Source organism: Pygoscelis adeliae, unplaced genomic scaffold (genome assembly GCF_000699105.1).
Source record: "Pygoscelis adeliae isolate BGI_AS28 unplaced genomic scaffold, ASM69910v1 Scaffold47, whole genome shotgun sequence".
Lineage (NCBI taxonomy): Eukaryota > Metazoa > Chordata > Aves > Sphenisciformes > Spheniscidae > Pygoscelis > Pygoscelis adeliae.
In genome coordinates, this window is record NW_008825255.1 from 1127647 (window position 1) to 1148893 (window position 21247).

Here is a 21247-nt window from a genome sequence, read left to right on the forward strand (position 1 = left end):
AAAATTCACATTATTAAGAATATATTCCTACGGAAGAAGTTTGCAGGATTATCTTTAGTTAGGACTTATATTTCAGAAAAGTGAATACTGTAAGATGGTGATTCAATTTTTTGTCCAGCTTCATTCGCCCTATATCATACTTTGCACCACGCTATTGGAAGGGAAAAGAATATGAAACTATATGAGCTTCCAAAATGAGCAGGTTTTACTTTCAGATACTTCAGACTGCGGTTCCAGCATTCCCAGAGACAGCCATGCAGGTTTTCTAGTGCTGGCCATAGATGAGATGTGGATACGGAGAGGAAAGCTGAAAGCTGAAGGTGAGTGAGAAAGCAGAGGGGAGGAGTTGGGGACATCGGGAAGTTACCTCTGATGATTACTGAAACTGCACTGTACTCACTGAGGGGAAGCAAAGTATTTTGGGATGTCTTTTATTCAGCAACTGTTCCTAAAGTTTCAAATGCTATGCCTAGCCAAAATCTCTTTTTATCCAGCTGTGGCTGAACCTCTGTAAGACGGTATTAACCAGGGAGGATCACATTACTGCAATTACAGTGGCTGACGTTACTTCCTCTGTGCAGGTGTGCAAGGTGCTCCTTTTAACCTATCCAACCCAGCTTGGTCTAAGCCTCGGCTCGCTGGGGCACTGCCTTCCCTTAAGAGGTGGAGCAATCCCAAAATTTAACCTTTCCCAAGAGTGAGTTAGAACGAGGAGATTTTCTGGACTAAGAATTCGATTTTGAAAACAGCCAAGCAGCTATAGAGTCTGGGATCTTTGGGCCACACCAGCTATTATTGGACACCACAGAGGAATGGTCAGCTGATGGATGGGTAAGAGTTTGCTTTAGGGTACTGTGACAGGGAACAGTTACTTTTTTCTTCCCAAGAAAAAAATCAGCCCTAGTGAAACCCTGCAGTTGCCAACACAAGGAAATTCCTTCACTTTCAAAGCCAGATGATGTTTGCCACTTTCAGAGTGGAGTTTTCTCCACATCACCTGCTCACTGAGCACATTTCCATGGACAGCTAATGCATAACAGGAATGCAACATAAATCACACACTACCTCAATACACAGTATCTTCCCTGCCTAGACAAGCCCTCTGCTGAAATGGATGCCTTGCTGCAGTCAGCCTCAGCAGTTAGCTTATGTTAGAAAAGGTGATCAGGACAGGAAAACAAGGTGGCTGACTACAGAGCTGGCAAGAGCAGCCTAGTCCTCAGCTAGAGACAGGTCTAGACAGAGATGTATGCTTAGAGTGCAAGTTTAATCCTTATTAAATTAAAAAAATAAAACATATATACAACAATGGACTTGATTATTTGAGAGAAAAACAGGTACCACATCCACAGTATTAAAAAAAAACAAACAGAACTCCATTCATTTCAGTGAGAGGATGAGGCTCTGACTCATTCTGTGCATCCAAAAATAAATATAAATCAAGCCTTTTGTTTATCTAGTTCTGAATTATTACTATGCGTGGTCTACTGTGTGTAGTCTTACGTGTAGGACACATAACTCTCATTTCTTAGAACATGAAAAAAACCTCTCCTAATCTAATTTTCCTCCTAATTCAAATCAGAAATTTGCATTCAGTTCCCAGAAGTGTTCTAGCTTTGAGCTTTAGGAAATGAAGAAAGTGTTTGAACTTTCGAAATTCCTTGCATTGTTAGTTTTAGCAGACGCACAATACAGTAATCATCACGAGTGCTGAAACACTCATGTAGCTGGCATTTTATTAAAAAATGGAAAGATACAGATGGGCTAATCCCTGCAAAGTGCACATGCATCACCACGGATGACTTTTTATTCTTAGGCCATGGTGCCCAACAGAACAAACGCGTGGGCATTAATGTTTTCCCCTGCAGTGTGCTCCTCTAGGTCATCAACCCAGCACAGTGTTTATTCTGATTGAATAAAATGCTCTGGGCAAGTAACATCAAAGAATCTACAAGGTTGGTAGTTGGGGCTTTTTTCCATTCTAAAATGCACCCAAAGGGTCATTACTATCTGTACACATGCTTGTGTGGGATAGCCCCCGACTGGTAAAGTTAAGGCAGGCAGTAAAAGGACAGGCACTGAATGAATGCTTAGGTCTCTTATAGAACTGCTGCTGTGATTTTCAGACATGTCTCCTGACTCTTTGTAAGATATACAGGAGTTATCAGTTGTACTTAATGATATCAGGTCTGTGAAAAGTGGAAAGACGAGTTAAACAGGGGTGTTGACTTTTTGTCTGAGATCGTGGATGACACAAGTGGCCAGATCACTAAGTGAATAAATAGAGCTTTTATTTTCCCTGCAGCTATGTGAGCTCTGTTCTTTTCTGACACACCTGCAAAGCCTCTGTGGAGCTTAAAATAAGTGTCTCACAGAGAAAGTTTGACTGAAACACAATTCTGTGTGTGGGATCTGATTGTGGAAGAGATGGGCCAACAGTACTATTAGAGAGACATGCCAAAGAACTGTAAGATTGAAGATGTACCAGTTAATATTAAATCCCTTGTTCATGAGGGAAAGTGCATGTGTGCACTCATAAAAAAGCAGGGCTGCCTATTAAAGCAGACAAAACCCACATATAGCTTCCTTTGCTCTCTATTTCTGAGAACATTTGGATTAAAAGAGACAATCTCTGTTTTACCCCATTGACTATTCCACAAATAAAATCATCACCACTTGCATGAAGACAAGTTATAAAGCAGCAGTTTCATTGCTCATTAAGAGCCTCTGGAAAATACTGGTACCATAACCTATGGATAAGATGGTGCTTCTGCCCAGAGCCATCAGCCTGCACAGTGCACTACTCTATCCAGCACAGCTCCTGATCCAAGCAAGGGCAGTGGGATGACCCCAGCTGGGGAACAGTTCTTCTTTATTAGGGGTTAGTTTGAAGGAGTAAACAGAGCCAAAACCAGCTGAGTTACTCAGGTTGGACAGCCTGTTCCTGAGTATGCCAGAGAACGTACCAGAGGGGCCTTCTTTCTAAGGAAAGATTATCACCCCAATAGATCCAAGCAGATTTGGTGCCAGACAAATTTTCCACCTCCCCAGACATAAGGGAAAAAATTTCCTTTGGATTTGCTTATTACAAAGAGACCAATTATTTTTGCTTGTAGTAAAAGGCAGAAGCACCTTCACACATGTATTATTCCGTTCCAGTTCCTTTACTGGAGGAAGGAGAGAAGAGGCTATTTAATGAGGTGACAGTTAACTAAACTTTGCTTACCCAGTAAAGCCTGTGGAAAGCAGTTTGAGAGGCAGGAGGATTTAGGCTCATACAGGCTCAGGTGCAGATGCTGCTGATGCTAACTCTCCCCTCATCAGATAAAGATGTCAGCCAGCAATTTCATATGCACAGTTGCTCCATTTTTTAATTCATACCCTGGAGAATAGGCTATGGGTATTGTCAGGACCTGGAGCAATGGGGAGGGGACCAAGTCTAGAAGTGGTGTTAGCTGCAAAATTACAGCCCTGCAAATCACAGGCAGCCTGCGATTTGGTCCCCTGCTCACCCTTAAAACTGTAACCAGTGTTCACAATAACTGTCAGGTCCCTGAGAGTTTCACCTAGTGCCAGTGAAGCCAGTGGGAGCTCTGCTGTCATTACAGACCAAGTGTCCTGCATAAGACTACTTAGTGTGGGTTTATTTTAAAAAAAGAAAAAAAAAAATACAAGCTGTCTCCTATCTTCACTTTTAAATACAGCCTGGCAATGGCCTATCTCCATGGGAGGCAAGCAGCACTGCCTGCAAAACTAAACTAGTTGTGACTGAAGCTGAACTAGGAAAGGGAGGTTTGAGCCAATTGCAATATTAATTCCCCAGCACTTCTACCTCTCTTCCAACGTGTCTGTTATTAAGAACTTGGTATTTTCATAACAGCTGGATAATGGACAGCGGGTGTTTCTGTGGCGACATATTGAGAGCTCAAAGATTAATGTGTCATTTTACTATTTCCATTTTGATATCTCTATGCTGATGAATGCTTGGCAATCTTACCATCCCATTAGTAATATTAAATACTGTAAACCTGCGGTTTAGGGAGATATAAACCATTTTAAAATTGAATGTGACCAATAAAATGCTCTCTGGGCAGTTTTCCAATGCAAGCACTCTCCAAGCTCACTATCAAAATATGGCATAGAAAAGAGCTACTAGATATTTCTTTCATAATCGAGGGTAAAAGATGTGTGCTTTTGGGGTAGTCCTTTATGAACAAGCACAGAGATGAACATGCAGATATTTCTGGTTTCAAATAATGTTACAACATGAATCAGTAACATTTGGAGGAGCTTCATTTAGATTTTCCCATCAGTTTTGGATTGAATCTTTGGCAGATGGAAGCCTCTCTGTTATATCACTCTGTTCTGACAAACTCTGCTCCTCTCATCCATAAAAGATGGCATTGTTTTCTTCAAAGAAAACTCAGAGTAAAGTCCAACGAGCACTGAAAAGAGCTGAATAGGGCCTGGGTGAGGGTATCTCTTTGACACAGAAGCCCTTCTTTTACCAGTACAAGGCTGAGATGAGTTAGTCACCAGCCTGATGAAGTCAATTCCTGTTCCAGTACACTTTCTCCAAGGTCATCCAATGAGTCAATGAGCAAACTGGGCTGAGAACACAGGAGTTGCGTCCTACAAGAGCAATAGTTCTACTATATTTACTACCCAGGGTCTCGTGATTCTTAAAGCTTTTTTTTTATGGGGAACATTGGCATGCAGCCCAAAACAGGCACTATTTGAGAGCTCATACAAAATAAGGTATGTAGCAGGTCAGCATTAGCAGACAGGGAGCAGAGAGGTGGGAGTGCTGCAGAGGGCTTTGGGAAGGGTACAGAAATTCATCCGAGACTCACGATGAACTTTAACGTTTAAACATTTGCTGAAGGGAGAAAAAAAAAAAAGGATTCAATCCCCAAATGAATGGGACTAGAATGTGACCCCAGGAAAGGTCATTAAAGCACAGAGGCACTTTTCCACTCTGTTTGGTTTAGACCCTAGAATGCAATCAGGATGCTTGGCAGCTCTGAGTTTCTACAAGCACCTTAGTAGCATTACATTTAGATGTATATATCCTGCTGCCTTATGTCTTAGCCATAACAGAATCTTTTCTCTGCCCTGAATAAACAAAGCCTGATCTTTTCCCACATCATTTCTATTCCTGTAGAAATACAGAGGTCTGGTTATTGGTCTTGACTTCAGTAAGCTACTTTCCTCTATATATGGGCTGAGGCACACAAAATGCTGAGCTGCTTCTGGACACAATCTGAACCTGGACTCAAGATGACACAAGCAGAAGCAGATTTGCTCAGACCCACTTTGTAGGGGGACTTCCGCGGAAACTTCAAAGGGAAAAGCAAGTGTTTTGAAGCAGCCCAGAGAGAACCCTGCGAAGCACTGACCACCACCAGTACCTGTAAGGTCTGATGGTGAGAGTGAATGTGTTGGAATGAGGTGAACTGGACATGGCTTAGCAGCTCAGCTGTGCTTAAGTTTAAATAGTCAATACCTACCTTCTCCTCCCACTTAACTTCCCTTACAGTCGTGCAGGGTCTTTACTTGAATGTACAGTAGAGTTTGTTGCACTAAGTCCTCAATAAATACTGTTTAAGAAACACCACTGATGACAATCAGAAAACAAAATGCAACAGGAAATCTTCCACACAGACTCTAAGGCCACATAAAGAAAACTTACAAGTTTGTAGATTGTCACAGGATATTAAAAGAAGGAAAAGGATCACAGCAATTGAGCATTAGCAAAGGTAAACATAGCTTCAATCCAAAAGTATCTTCAGAAGAGCTGCCAGTCTGGAAAACCATTACAATAGAACAGGAGGCCATGTGGACACTAACATGCGGGTCCTGACTCACCTGTGTCCCCAGATGACTGCCTAAATATAGAGCTTCTGGACATTTAGATATAGTTAAATATCAATAAGTTTGGCTGATTCCTCAAACCCACAAGATTCTCGGTGACCAGATATCCTCATTTCCAAATGTCACTCTTTAGGAAGGTCTCTTTACAGAGGCTTGTGGGAAAGGGTGTGGGGTGAGAAGCAGAGCTGCTTATTCTTGTCCTCCACATATCCTTTCTCTAGGACGTTCTACCACCCTCTGAAGATAACCACTGGGTTTTACCTATTCAGACAGCAGAGTAACCTGACTTGGCATCTGCTGTTGCCATTCAGTAACTGTTTGCTCTCCTGTGTCCATAAGTTGTTGTTAAATGAGGATGTGAACAAGGTGGCTTCCTATTTCTGTCCTCCTTCATAACCCATGAACAAGAATTGTTTTGATGGCTGATTCAGCCCTTTTCCAGAAATAGGTGTCCCCAGCGCTGGCCTCTCCCAGTCTCTTCCTGCCTTCTTTTAGAGAAGGACTGTGGAGGCCATGCTAGTGCTGGCACTACACAGGGAAGAGATTGTGAGAGTTGGGTGATCTCACTGCACACAGGAAAAGTACACACAAGAAGGCTTCTTACCTTACTCTTCCCTCCTAAGGACAAGAGTGCCCAGGAGCCAGGTGAGCTCAGTCACAAGCCAGGCTCAGCCTGCCCTGCAAAACCATCTCATGGCAGAATATATTAAATTAAAAACTGTGCAACACACACTCAGCTGCCCACAAGTTGGCTGGGACTCAGGAAGTCCAAAAGCTGGGTTTAAAAACCTGTTCTCACAGCTTGAAAGTAATGCTCTTAAAGCTAGGGACAGTGTCAAACAGGGACCGATTAGCAGAAGTTCACCGCTGATTTTGGAGTGTAATTGCCTCATATCAGTAGAGGTTGATTTCAGTTAAATAGATCACAGTGATATCCTTTGAGTCTGGGTAAGCTGATCTAAGATGAAGCTGCCAGTTCAGTGATTTAAAATTAGAGCAATGCTCCCCCTCCTTCAGGCCCCCCAGCATCATTCTTGCTACCACATGCTAACCCCGCTGCAATCTGATGCCGTACCCGACCAAGAATTGCTATGCTGAAGTGGGAGGCAAAGAGAACATAAGCACTGCTGCTACAAAAGTCAAATAGAATTTGCTTTATTACAAAAAGGATGAACAAACATGAGGGTCCATTTCTGTGGCACCGTGACGGCCCTGTGTGCATCTCCTATGTACCACCATTTCTTTGCAGAACAGGGATGTGGCCTCTCTTGAGGAAAAGGAGAACTGCCCAAAGAGAGTGAAATACAACAGTTGTGAGCAGCTCGTTACCTCTGGAAGGTAGGAATGGGCAAGAAGGCACCAAAAGGCTGATAGAGGATAAGTACTCCTTCATTAAAACCAGATAGCTAAAGAAAGGGAAGAGAAATCCAAACAACACACTCAGCTACCTATCATCCATTATTAATAACCCAGCTGGTTGAAAAGCAACTTTTTGTCAGACTTGTGGTGGTCTGATTCTCAAGATAGGACAGCTCTGATGCCCTTCTCCAACATGTCAAAGCCCACATCCTCTGCTCCTCAGGGTTTGATCAACCCTGCCTGACGATGTCAACTCTGCCCATCCACAGGCAAAATAGCAATGTCATGGCTGCTGATCTGGCCCTGTGGGTTCATCCCTTAAAACCCAAAAATTGAGTTTCAGCCAGGAGAGAACAAGAGATTTTGGCTCCATTGGGACAAAAAGCCTTTTCTTTTAAACATCAGAGCTCAGCATCCCCTGTTTATGTATGTGGACACAGTACAGCAGAGCTGTATCTAAATGCTTCCCAGGTATATTAGACCAATATAACACAGATTCCACTGGCTTTTATGGCCCCTTTCCATTTCCTGCTGTCTTGTTATATGACAGGTCTTAAACTTTCCATAAGCTTTAAGCCACATTTTAATCCAGAGCAAACAGCTCCAGTGCACTAAAGGTCAAAAGGCAGTGAGACCATGTCACACACACAGCTAGGATTGGAATCAGCAAATTGTCACTCACACACCATTCATATGGAGTCAACCTCTGGGTTAACAGATATCCAAAAAGCCCATCCAGCTTTTAAAATGATCAATAGTAGCCCATTTTCAATGATCACAGCTAGTAGCCCACTAGCAATCCTAGATACATCATTTCCCTTCTCCCCTTTCCCTACCTAGAACTTGTAAACCACAAGCACTTGCTTTTATGCTCTACATCATTTTTAAGGATGTAATTTTACCTTTCTCTATACTGACTTAATTCTGGATCCTCGAAACAACTATTCATTTTTCTCTGTCCTGCTAATGTTTTCCTCTTGCCCAAACTTCTTCCCTAACTCCCTTTAAAATGCTAATTTTCAAATGCTTTCCTGTCACCTGGTCTCACTCAAAACTTTACTAAGCTCATCTTGAAGTCCCTTGACTCAGTTCTACTCTCATGGAGATCTGAGCAGGGAGATATATGCACTGCAGTCGGTAGAACAATATAAAACTGTTCTGAGAGAAAAGCCAGATGGAGAGAGACACATGAATCCTGGGCATATGAGGACACACTTACAGGATTGACCCTGAGGGGTTTCAAAAGAGTTAATGCTGTCACTGGATTGAAAACTCTGTTTTATGCTAGTAGCACATAAAGCTTTTCACTCTTCTCTGTGGTCGCCTGAAACTTATCAATAAGTATTTACCATGCATTTTTCACATAAGTGACCTTCATACTCTCAGTTCAGCATGCACAGTAATGCCTTGTGCTGCAAGATATATCTGTTGTTTAATAAAACTGTTGTTAGCAGCAATCTAAGAAATGCGTGATCATGTCCTTTCTTTGTGGATCATGTCCTTTTTCTTGCTTTGTGCTGTAGAGGCTGAAGGGGATACAGCTGGGATGACTGGTAAACCCCACAACTTATGTTGGAAAAGTTGAATCTGTGAGCTTAATTTTACCTTATAATACTTTGGTTTACTACCCCCTTCACCTACAATCAAAGTCCCTGCTCCCACCAAGAGGAAATTTGGCCCTCCCAGCCCTTCTAATGCCAAAAAGAAGAGTTTCACGAGAGGAAGCAGCCAGAATTCCGTACATCATTTCTAAAATGACATAACTCATGGTAGAGCTGGGCATTTCTCTTGTACCCTCAAAGCAGTCAGGGGAAAAAGGTTTTGCTTTCTCCAAACTGTATCAGCTGAAAAGCAGCGGCTGCTGAAGACGTCTTTGATGGGAAAATATTTTCATACTGTGAATGAAAGACAGGCTGGCCACAGGTATGGGTCATCAGCAGTGCTAGAAACATGAACTATCAGCTAGACGTAGCACAGCCTTGGGGGATAGACTGAGTCTACTTTCTTTGGACAGCTTCCCCTAGGACTAGCCCTCAGAGAAGCCATTTACCATTTGCAGAGCAGCCCAGCAAGACACCACGGGGCAGAACCAAGTGCATGCTGATCGTCCTGAGAAAAGCCTGCAATGTGACACTCCTGCCGTGCACAGCCTGGAGCAGCTCCTTTTCCTGATGGCAGGGTTGCATTTGCCTAAGGAACCCCAGTCAAAGCGTGGAACTGTGCCAACCTCAACAGGATGTTTGCTGTGTACTGTCACCTCCCAGCAGGACCTTCGTGGTGTGCTGCTGTACTGCTGTTCCTCTCTCCTAGCTATGGGTGTGCAAGACATTAGGAGGGCAAGAGAGATTGCCCAAAGGCCCAGCCTTTACCCACCAGTCCTCTGGGAGAGAGAAGGAGGCACACCTCTCCACTCTCCTCACCTTGTCCTGTTTCTGGGCACTGGAGGACTCTGACCGCAGCTTATTGTGCTGAGGGTGTTTGAATTCAAAGCATGAATATTTCAGAGCCTGTCTTCCCGCAATAACATCTGTGATGGCTCTTTATCAAGTGTTGCACTCCAATGCATGACTAAACATGCTAAAATCCATGAGGCAACAGATCACACATTTCTGAGATGTTCAAAGAGAAAACGGGATGTCCACTCAGTTGAAATAGGCAGTCCAAGCACATGCACAAGACAAGGGATGAGGACATTAAAGAGATAATACAGACCAGTTAGGATACTATTTTTTGTCTGCCCTCTGTGAAGAGACAGAAGATTTTCCCAGCATGTCAGTGACCTTCTCTTGCCTACACATATCTAAGGCTGCGCACAAGTCTTTGCTCATGAGAGTTATCACTGGAGCCTTTAAAAAAGCCCATATACCCAAACATTACATCGAAGATGGGACACTAAAAGAACAGGGTGAAGGATTTGTTAACTGCTTCATCACTAACACCATTTTGGCAGGTACTAGTGACATAAGATAATAAAATTTGCATGGCACTGTTTTATATCAGAGGAATTTACTGTTTGGGAAAGCTGCTGTGAGAACAGCTCTGAAGAGACCTGCTCGTGAGAGTGGTACCCACAGGAGCGGTGCAGCAGCCCAGCCCCAGCCTGGCAGCTCACCCAGGCTCACTGCAGGCTGGGTGATGGTTGCCTCCTGCCTCTGCCTGGTGCAAGCAGTGTCCCACCAGTAACAAACAAGGTACTGCTTTTGAGGAATGGGCTGGGATCAACCGCTGGGTTAATAATTAAGTAACTAATGTAATTGTCCAAGTACTATTGGACATGAATGATTTTAAGTCATTACCCAAATGTGATTGTTCCAGTTGGAAAGTCCTGGGTCCCATCACAACAAAGAGTGGTGACTTACATCAGCTTTCCACACAGCAGGGACGACTGATGGGAATTTAACACAGGATGGCATTTCCAAAGGTGCCTATGCTATTTCAGAGACTAATGTAAGAAAAAGCTTATTGTGATGAGGGTGTTTGAATTCAAAGCATGAATATTTCTGGCCCCAGTTACCCTGTATTTCCAGAGACCATCGTTCAAGCTCCATTTAGCAGGTTTCAAATTCGGTTTCTACAGGATTTAAGCAGTATTATCCAGTAACCCCTCTGAGTGAAAATAGCCCTTTAAAAGATTTGAAGATTTACTTGTTTATAGAAGAACAATTCTTCCATTGCAAAATTCTGCATACTGAGTAAATCACATCGTTTAGTGATTCATTTTGCAATTTGTCTGGATACAAAAGACTTCCAGCTGACCACATGCCTGGAGCTTCTCCTCCACAACCCACGGTGGGTGGCAGCAGAGGCTCGGCAGACGGGGCAGAAGCAGCCTGAGTCACAGAGATGTTTATCTGGACAAGCAGATGTTGCAAAGGGTGACTTCTCACATTGTTTTGTCCTGGTAAAAAAAAAAAACCAAACCCAGAACCAAAAAAAACCAACACAAAGAAAAACAACAAAACCCAAAAACCAAAACACTAAAACACTTTCTTGTAACTAAAACAAAAGAAGAGACAGAAAACCCATTGACAAATACATTCCTGTTAAGCATCCTGTCCAAAAATGTTCATGTACTTGTAGCAATATGCATAACACAGCCAGAGTTGTTTGATGCTGAGCACGAGTAGAGCCTGTAGGGGCTTGAAAGACACTGTACTTTTAAAGACAAGTATCTGCCTTTAAACTACTTGCTGTTTGATGCAGCCTGCAAAGTATTCAGTCTTGAGAAGAAATGTTAGAGATGTCAATGACAAAAGTTGTCTCCGTGGTGACAAATGATCAGCAGTAGCTAGAGATCAGGTGGCTGCTATCAGATGTTAGGAAATTATACCCAGGTCTTTACAGCATGGTATCAAGATTTTAGTGACAGTCCTTCCCAAGACACCCCTAACACAGAATACCTATTAGAGAGAAACCTTCATTAAAGTCAGTATGCATCAAAGCCAAAGTCTTTAAAATTCCACTTAGTGGATCTAAAAACATAGAGGTAACTGTTGTCTCACACGTGCCTTCAACGTTCATGCTCTAAAGGTTTTGGCCATTTAAACACTTTTGCTCCATTCCAAAGAACACCTGGCCTCACCCACCTCATGGGAAGCATGGTGGCAACCTTCTACATTTTCACAAAGGACAAGGTAAAGGCACAGTCCTTTCCTTCTAACTCATCTTCCAACCCAGGGACCTGACCGGCTGCTTTGATGTAAGCACTCACAATATTCAGATCCCTCTACTAAAAACTGGCTTCAACCATAAGTAGGATGGAGGAGCCTCCCAAACATCTCTCCTGTTCTCAAAACATGGTGGCACACCTGGGACTAGGCAGGAGGAAAACTGGTGGCTCAGTGAGCCACAGAGAGGTCAGTCAGGCCCTAAACCAGCTTTTATATGGAGCTGGCTCAAGTTTACCAATATTTTAATACATATTTTAGTGAATGATTTCCATATGATGTGCATGCTCATTTTTTCAGAGTTGTCAAAGTAATTTTCTTTTATTTTTGTGGATAAAAGCTTTTAAAATCATATGAAAAGTACAATCTCCCCTGCCCCAAACTACAGAAATTTCCTATTGTAACTATTCCTTACTGGGGGGCACGATCAAAGCCAGCATTAGAAAACACACACTGTAAAAACACTAGAAAGGTTAATAGAAATAGAAAGCATTAACTATCAAGCATTAGCAGTAATCCAAAGAGAAATACCGTATGTCTTCATAAAAACCTATTTTTTCATTAAAAATCCATTGGAATGCATTGCAGCTTACACAGATTTGGGTCAATTAAAATCCACTGGAGTAAGAAAGGACAAAAGAAATACAATCTGATTTCACTAAACTTCTGTCTTTCGATGTGGATGACTAGTCTACACTAGTAGATTCATTCTTATCCCAGGATCAAGCACAATTTATTCTTTTAATTATATAAAAATAAACTTATCAGAAAAAAAAAAAGGACCATCATTTGCTTAAAATTCTGTAGGGCAACTCCCAATACCCAAATATCTGGTGAACAGTTTTACTTCAAATGATGCATTTGGAGGTGACTTTGTGGAAATCATGCTGTCACTGTGACCGGAGGGAAAAGGAGGTTTAAAATGATTTATATTCTGACTGTTCCTCTAGCTTATGGGACCATAAGTCACAATAGAAGTTTAATTCATTTATAAGGTTAAAAACTTTGAACATTGCTTTTTCTTTTTTTTTCCTTAGAATCTCATATTAAAAGTTTTGTAGTGAAAGGAATAAAAAGCAACTCCCAGTCTGTTGCTTGACTATTTAGGACAGATGTGCTGCCAAAGTCCAGCATTCTTTTTTAACTGCTTACACATGTACCCCAGATGAGTTTATTGGTGAAACCTAGGTTTTATTCTTGGGGATATGGTTATAAATTAAAAATACAAAATAAAATGACAGCTCCCTCCTACTTTTGCATGTTAACTTAATCTACTAACTAAACTATTTTCCTTTCAAGCCTCTGTTTAAATTTGGCCACGTAGGCTAAAAGTCCAAAGCTGATGGAGATAAGGGAACATTAGGAAAGAGTTTCAGTTAAGACTCAGTCAAATTGGAGTAGAGATCAACTGATGATAAACAAGTTAACAAATGGATTTTTGGAAAACGTATATATTATTAAGCTGTCTCCCAACTGCAGGATCCTTGGCACTTGGCAATGTAAGAGATCTCAGGCTCTGCTCTTTCTGGAGCTGCCGCAACTTTGCAAACTTTGTGCTCAATCAAAAGAGGAGTAAAGTTTTTTAAAACTAAACAATGGGTAAAATCTATTCATAGTGCAGTTCCATTTACTTGTCTGAAGTTAGCCTAGTAATGAATTGTAACCATATATTTCACCTAGAGGATTTACTGAGTGAAACTGAAAAGGGGCTTCAAAACAGTCTATAAGGTCAGGCAACAGAAGAAAGACTGCACAGTACTGGAAACTCAATCATGGTCTCCTCAGCCTACTGTTCACACATACCTAATAACACAAAAATATCTCCTCAAAATTAACTATGGGATTTTAGCCAAAACAGCAGTTGTAATTAACCCTCTGAACAATTTGTGTAGGAATAGTGAATTCCATGCTACTTGAAGTTTTTCACCAGGGTACTTCAAACATGTACACCTGAGTTGAAACAGAAGTTGCATGCTTAAGACAAAAAGGGATGGGTTAAATTCTGTGACATGTGCTAAGCAGGAGTTCACATATGGTCATCATGAATTTACTAAAGATCATGGATCCATGATGTGCAATGATTTTTTAAGACACAGTTCAGAAAAACTGCTAGAGGCTGGCTTCATCTTTCCTTGTCCTCTGAATAGCTTCATCTAACTTCAGAACAAATCCCATCTATTTCATTGCCTTCTGAATATTTCAGGGACATACGAGAGCTCACAAGACACAAAAATTAAAATGAACTCAGAAAGAATCACATAGGATTTTCACCAGGGTAGCAAGAGAACAAGGCACAGACTCTGCCATCATGAGGGAACATCTCCTTCCTGCGCTGGCCCCATGAACAATGGGTACATGCAGAGTTTCGGCGAACAGGACCCAGAAGTTACAACACAGTCTTGCACAGTGGCAGAATAAAATGTTGGAGCTTTAGTCTTCCAGAACAGTTACATGTGACCATTGAAATATCAACTACTTTTCTAACTCTAAACCATCTATGACATTTAAGTTAAAATAAAGTGTATTGGCATCTATATCACGAAGTCGCAATTAAACTTTAATGAGAGGCTTAAAATTTACCAGCAGAATGTATTTTTTGAATGGGTAACCCACATCAAAGATGCCATTTTCCATCACAGAGATAATATTTTAAAAATAACTTCCTAGATTCGCATCCTTCCAACAGATGATTCAGGAAGGGAGGAAATTTATACAGAGTTCGGTCTTGACAAGCTTAGAGCGCTCTTCATTCTTGCACTAATACTGCTGTTTGACGAACATATTAAATTGTGGAGGAGGACTGAGAAACAGAGGTCAGTCAGAAGAAAGAGAAAGCTTACTCTGAGTGAGGACACCTTTTAGATGTGCCAAAATTAGTTGAGTGACTAATTAAGACAGTAATTCAAATTAGAACCAGCTGGTAGTTTAACATTCCTCAGACCCTTATTTAGCAAAATTTTTGAGCATTTGCCTGGTTTTAGTCCCACCAAAGTCAATTAACAATCAAAGAGCAGTTCAGAAAGTTTGAAATCTGAGAACCATTTCCCCTATTTTTTGGAGACTGCTAAATTAAAGGTTTCTGGGGCTTTGGCCTGGTGTTAGCTAGCTGGGTCCTGCACAAAGGTTTTGTACAATGAAACCAAACCACCACTACATCTTGTATAGCCTACGTATAAACACAGCAGTGCAACACATGGGGAAAGGTTTTGCCTCTGTGAATCATCCTGCTCACATCTTGTTTCCAATGGTGACCAGAACCACCATTTGAGTGCAAGAAATCTGTTCTACAGAGACCCAATCACAGGAAAAGCTTCTTCCTTATCTATTTAAGGACCGGCACTTCATTGACATCTGAGACCTTATTTCCCTTTTTAAATGTCTATATAATCCCAACTAATACAATTGTTTCAGATCATGAAGTTTATTTTGCTTCTGTAACAACTTGAGGAAGTGAGTTCCAGTGATTAATTACACATCCTGGACCAGGATCTTACACGTCTGGTTTTGCCCAAGTCGGCCACATCAGCATCAGTTCAGGACTCTTTTTTCACATCAGTACGATGACCACCTTCCTCCAGAGATGCACTAAGCCTGGGAAGTGGAGAAGGCAAGCAGGTCCACAAAACTCCCCTCCAAAAATCCCAGCATTAGTGCACAGTAGAAAGTCTCTTCCTCTAACAGATCCCTTCACCAGAGCTTTGAAGTGAGTCGTGAGTCCTTTTTCCTTAACAGTTGCCAAGGACACAATGCATCACAGTCACAGAAAAACTAAAGTGGTTGTTGGCAATACCAATAAACTCCTGAAGCTTTAGCAAAACGTTAAAACCTCTCATACTACTGTAGAGGAATAATTTGTATTCCCTCCTGCTGTCTCAGACCAGGTGGAGTCACCCCTTTCTTTGATTGCCTTTTCAGGTTTTATTTTGGGCTTCGGACCTCAGGGAGAAGGATTTGTGGTGATTTTCTGACACTGTTAACTTGCCAGAAATTTAGATACATCCTCATGTTATCTCAAGCAGTTTGGGCATATCCTAAGGAATGTAGCCATTTCTGTACTGGAAAGGTTTTATCGCTGCTATTTTGGGGAGATATCTTGTATTTGCCACAAAGTTGGCTTTTCTGATACATTCACAAAACTGCTGCATGCGGCTCCCCTGCTGCATTCCATATAAAGGTTTATTGATGAATCTTTTTGATGTGCACAGGTTGCCATCATCTCAGAGTGTGAGATAATGGATGTAGCTTGTGGAATATTGTGTTATATATTCGGGAAATAAATCACACCGCAAGTTCCTTAATGTATGTTTCACAGTGAGGCACGTATGTCTTATCTCTTCTTGTACAAGCATAGGCAAGATCTGCAAATATTCTTAGCAAAAGGGGAAAAATGTTTGGGGGAGGCAAAATTCCTTCTTGGCTTCCTGAAAAGGTTTGTATGAATCGTCTGAGCAACGATCTGCAACCCAGCAAACGCCTTGCTTTTCCATAAGATTAAGCCCCTTAGGAGCATATTCTATTCTGAGAGCAGGGAGCAAGAAAGAAAATAACCTTGCAGTATCCTTTAAGCCTTATCCAAACAAGAGTCAGGATTTTTTTAAAGTGACTAATGACTGTAGGTGCCTTGAGACTCCATAAAGAGGTCTGATTTCCCGGGCTTAAGGTGTTGACTGAAAATAACAGCCTTGCTGGTGCCTCATGTTAGCCAATCTAACAAGGAGGCACTCAAACTCACTGGATTTTTCCCTTACATCCATCAACTTCTAGTGCAACCTACTGGTGATACGGTGTGGCAAATAACCTACAGCCTTGGTGCTTCAGAGACTCTTCCATGTTCCATTGCCTGCACAAGACCAAAATATCTGTCCTGGTTGTTTGAATCAAAATTGCTCTAATCCAATTTGTCAGATAGGGAAATTTTGGAGACTCAAGACTGAGACCTTCTCTACTTCCAAACCCCAACTGGGATGAGAAGAAAATTAAGTGATTTGCCCCTTTAGAAGTCAAAGATAACCTCCAAGCTGTAAAACAATCAACTCGCGTGTTTTAAAGACCTCAAGCAGACAGACTAAAGCAAAAACAACCAAGGTGCTAATTTCAGCAATTGATCTCCAGGCCAGTATTCATTTCAAAGGATACTCATGATCAATTGAGTATTAACATTTCCAAACAACTAATATAAAAAGAAATATCCTGTACTGGGTCAAATGAATTTTTAAAGGAGTGTAATTCATTCCGACTGATATACCGGGGAACATATGTTAAAAATAAAAACTCCGTGCAGCATATGAACTGTTACGATTAAAATAATGGAAGCCCACCCTCTAGGGTAAAAATGAATTTGCCTTTACCAATGATAGAAAACAGCAGTGCAGCATTTGGAACCAGAAAACTAATGTTCCTCCACCACATTTTGAAAGGCACCCCCAGACCACCTTCAAGAGAGGATCCCTTGCCTGTGAAGATTCACTCCCCAGTGTGCTCATCCCTTGTGCCTTACTTTGTTCACAACAGTAAGGTTGTAGGTGGCTTAAGATAGCACTGGGCATGGATAGTTTTACTGCAGATATTTCCAGATTGCTTGCAAGAGCTAGGAGGACAGGGGATGGGAGACATTCAGTGTTGCAACTGGAAACACGGCATAAAACTTCATGTACATTGGCCAACACAGCGTGATCTCTTGCCTCCTCTCTGTAGAATTAGGATACCATGTGCTTGTAGCTGAAACAAAGGGAAACAAGACCATGTCTCCAGTCAACCAGAGTCTGCATGTCCTGAGCAATGCTGTAGCTTTAAACATAGCAATTAGGTGTGAATTAGCCACTCATATTCTGACTATCCATATGGTTTATTTTGCTTGTCATGGACATGTGTACCTGGCAGGACAGACAAAGGAGCCTGGGAACACAGCAAGAACATTATCGACTGATAGGCCAGCACTTGTCCACTACCTTTATCCAGTCTGCTTTTCTGCAGCTGAGCTTTTCACGCTAGGGAGTCTGTGGAGTCAGACCAGAGAGCAGAGATTGAGCTGGATTCCTGTCAAACCCCACTAATAAGGGCACGTTCACACTGGCCTGGGAGGAGGCCAGACATCAGACCCACTGACTATTCACCACCCAAACCTCTTGCCTTGAGCCAGATCATGTTTTCAGGCACCTCAGAAAGTTCTCACCTCCCAGGGAACCAAAAGCCTGCCAGGCCTGTGAAGAGTATCTAAGCTCTCTGTTCAACTGCTATGTTAATTGTAAGGTGCTCACGCACAGTGGCAAACCACAGGCTCACTTGCAAGACAGCTCAGCTGTCTAAGTTATGTTCCAGCTGTCCATTGCCGATTCCCAGCTAAGATGAAATAACTGCCATGTGAGCACTCAGCCCACTTCAGAAGAAAGTGGAACAGTTTCAAATCAACAGGCAGCTGAAGTGACCCTGTTCTGCTTAGCCGTGAATCAAAGTGCTCACACGAGCCACTGTGTCTCAGCTGAGAAGGACTAACGAAAAAGCTGGAAGATCCCAGCCAATAGTTTTAGTCACCACAGTGTTCCCTGCCTTGGGATTGAGGGGTAGGAATCAACCTCTCCTGCTTCCAGGCATTTGACATTGACTGCTACCATGGAAAAATGGCCTGTACTCAGGCTGCTCCTGGACGTGAGGGGACTCAGTCACATCTTATTTTATACGCTAACTCCAGAGCGGCAACACCTGATGATGAGACATGTGGTCCCAAGCCATCGGTCAGGCACAAAGACAACCACGCAGAGAAGCCTTAAGCAAACACATGAGCAAGTGTGCAGTAGTCAAGACATCATTAAGGTGATAGGAAATACTGTGGACAAATGTCACCAACCGGCTTCCTCTGGCATGGCACATACAACTGTCATGGTATCTCTGGTTCATTTGTCCTCTGTCCTGGGCAATGCGCACAGAGCGAAAAGGCTTTTTCTGATGGACAGTGCAAATTCTACACAACAGGCCTACCATGTAAAATTACTGCTATCTTTATCTTTTTAAGATTGGTCAGTCAGAACTTCTTTACCCTGGTAGCCCTAAACAAACATTTTGTAACATGGTAGTGTTCAGTCTGAACTTTCCTTTCCTTTCCACCTTAGCACGCACTTGCTCTGCCCAACCCTCTATATTCTGAATATTCCTTTTAAAGGATGTTCAGGCAGATAGGTCAGCCTTGGACTTCTGGACAAGAAATCTTTTATTTCTTGGAAATGTGTTAAATTGTATCCACGGTCCGTTATATATAATACAGGACGTTGCTGACTGACATCATCTGCTGACTGACAGCTCCAAGCTGGCTGGTCAGTTTAAGCTGTAATTGGCTCCAGTCCCAGTGAGGCTGGAAGAGACTGTGACACTAGTGATCTGCTGGTTCCATCACAAACATCCACAGCTGAAAGCCCTTTGCAGACTACCCATAAAAGTCCTTGTGGGCCTCCAGTGGCCAAAAAAATTGCACATTGGGAACTCCTGTTCTAGAAGGAAATGCTGCCTGACTTCCACAGGAGGCTTTCCGTGTTAACCTGGTTCCCATAGCACTGCCTTAGCTGCAATGTCATGTCTGCATGGATCTCTCTTCCCTTGCCACTTCCTCTAGATGCAATGCCAATACAAGGTGCCATGTTTCCTCCTCATAACACAACTCAAGGACCCCAGTTCCCTAACATAAAAACAGTGATTGCATCTGTATGAGTTTCAGGTAGATGTTGGCAGTTGGATCTCTACTCATTCACTTATGGAGGACCCTACCTCACATTTTAACTCTGTTATAGCCTGTGCTCTGTGAAAGGCTAAGAGAGGAGAGGGGAGTTTCTCTTGCCTGTCATTTGAGCTGTACTGCTCAGTTATACACAAGAACTCAGACTATAATGAACGTGTCCTTCAGGCTATGTTCAATCCTGCTGCTTTGCTGCATACGGTAACAACTGTCCCTCACACATAGACAAGCTGCACTTGGCGCACTGGCTTTGCACACCGGGGGGCAGAGCCCTTGCTGGCAGAACGCTGGTGTCACCCAGGCAGCTATAGCTCAATGCCTTCTGACCCAACCTCTCGTTCACCAACAGTCAGCAAAAGCGAGCACCTTTGCTTCCTTTCCTAGGAATCCCACAAGTCTGGGATCAATGCACAAAGAAGCTGAATTAAGGCCATGTCAATTGTGTAATGTAAAATTCAGGGATAAAGCTGGGAGCAGACAATGCATATACCCTCTTCATCTTGCTGAATGTTCCACCTATTAGGCTTTCCTCTGTCTGACCATGCCCACACTGTTTTAACAGCATTGAATTAAACCTGGCTATATTAAAAATGTTCAGTTGAAAGCTGCAAATGAATGTATCTGAACTCAAGGTCCTTGTCCTTCTCTTCTCCACTCTCATCTTCTTCTATCTCATCTCTTCTCTTCTCTTCTCCCTTCCTCCCTCCCCTCCTAGTCAGCATTTTTGCAGTTTATATGATGCTCAACTCTGGCATTTCAGCAATGCACTTGGAAGTTGCTCCTAGAGGCTAAACTTCATTCTCCCATATGAGTTTTTTTGTTCCACTCTTGAACTGGCATTTCTTGGAAGGCCAAGTACTCACAGAACTATAGCACACGGCAATCATACTACATGTCCAGATGGTATGTAAATATTAATATTCACACGGCACTGAAGATTACAAGATAATTAGAGGCTATGTAACCATGTAACTCAGTTTATAATGAGTATGACAGTTATAGGACCAAATTTTGTCATTCTTCCAGGCCTGACTCTTTGGAATCTCTTTTTTTGACCTTTGTTTATGAGGAATTAATCATTTGGAACCCGACCCACAAAGTTCTAGACTCAATGCAAGTCTTCCATTGACTGCAGCATATTTTGGTGGAGATCTCTGATTAAGTAAACTCCCTTGAGTCCTTGGCAGCTCAGATGTCAAGAGCATTACAGGCCTCCCGCTACCCCATCCCTCAGCAGCAGCATCGAAGTGAGTTATCAGAAACCTGCCACATGAGATTCACCCTTTGGAACAGATGAGGGGGTCAGGCAAAGCCTTTCATTTGGACAGAGAACATGTACATCCTTGAGCACGCTAGGTCATGTACTGACAGTGTCATTAGGCTACTATGTCTAAGGGTCCACTGCCTGGCTCTGCTCCCAAAATGAGAGTTTTGGCTCTCTGCCAAAACCAGACCAGCTCCTGCCAGTCAGTGACTCTCACATGGACCCCAGAGGAGCAGAGGGTCTGTGGGGCTGTGTCATAGCCAACTCCCTATGAAAGGAGCATGAAGTGGGAGCTGTAAGAGTGAAATGTGAACTTGCTTTGGCCTTGGCAGGCACAGCATGAGGAAAGAGGGCTTGGAG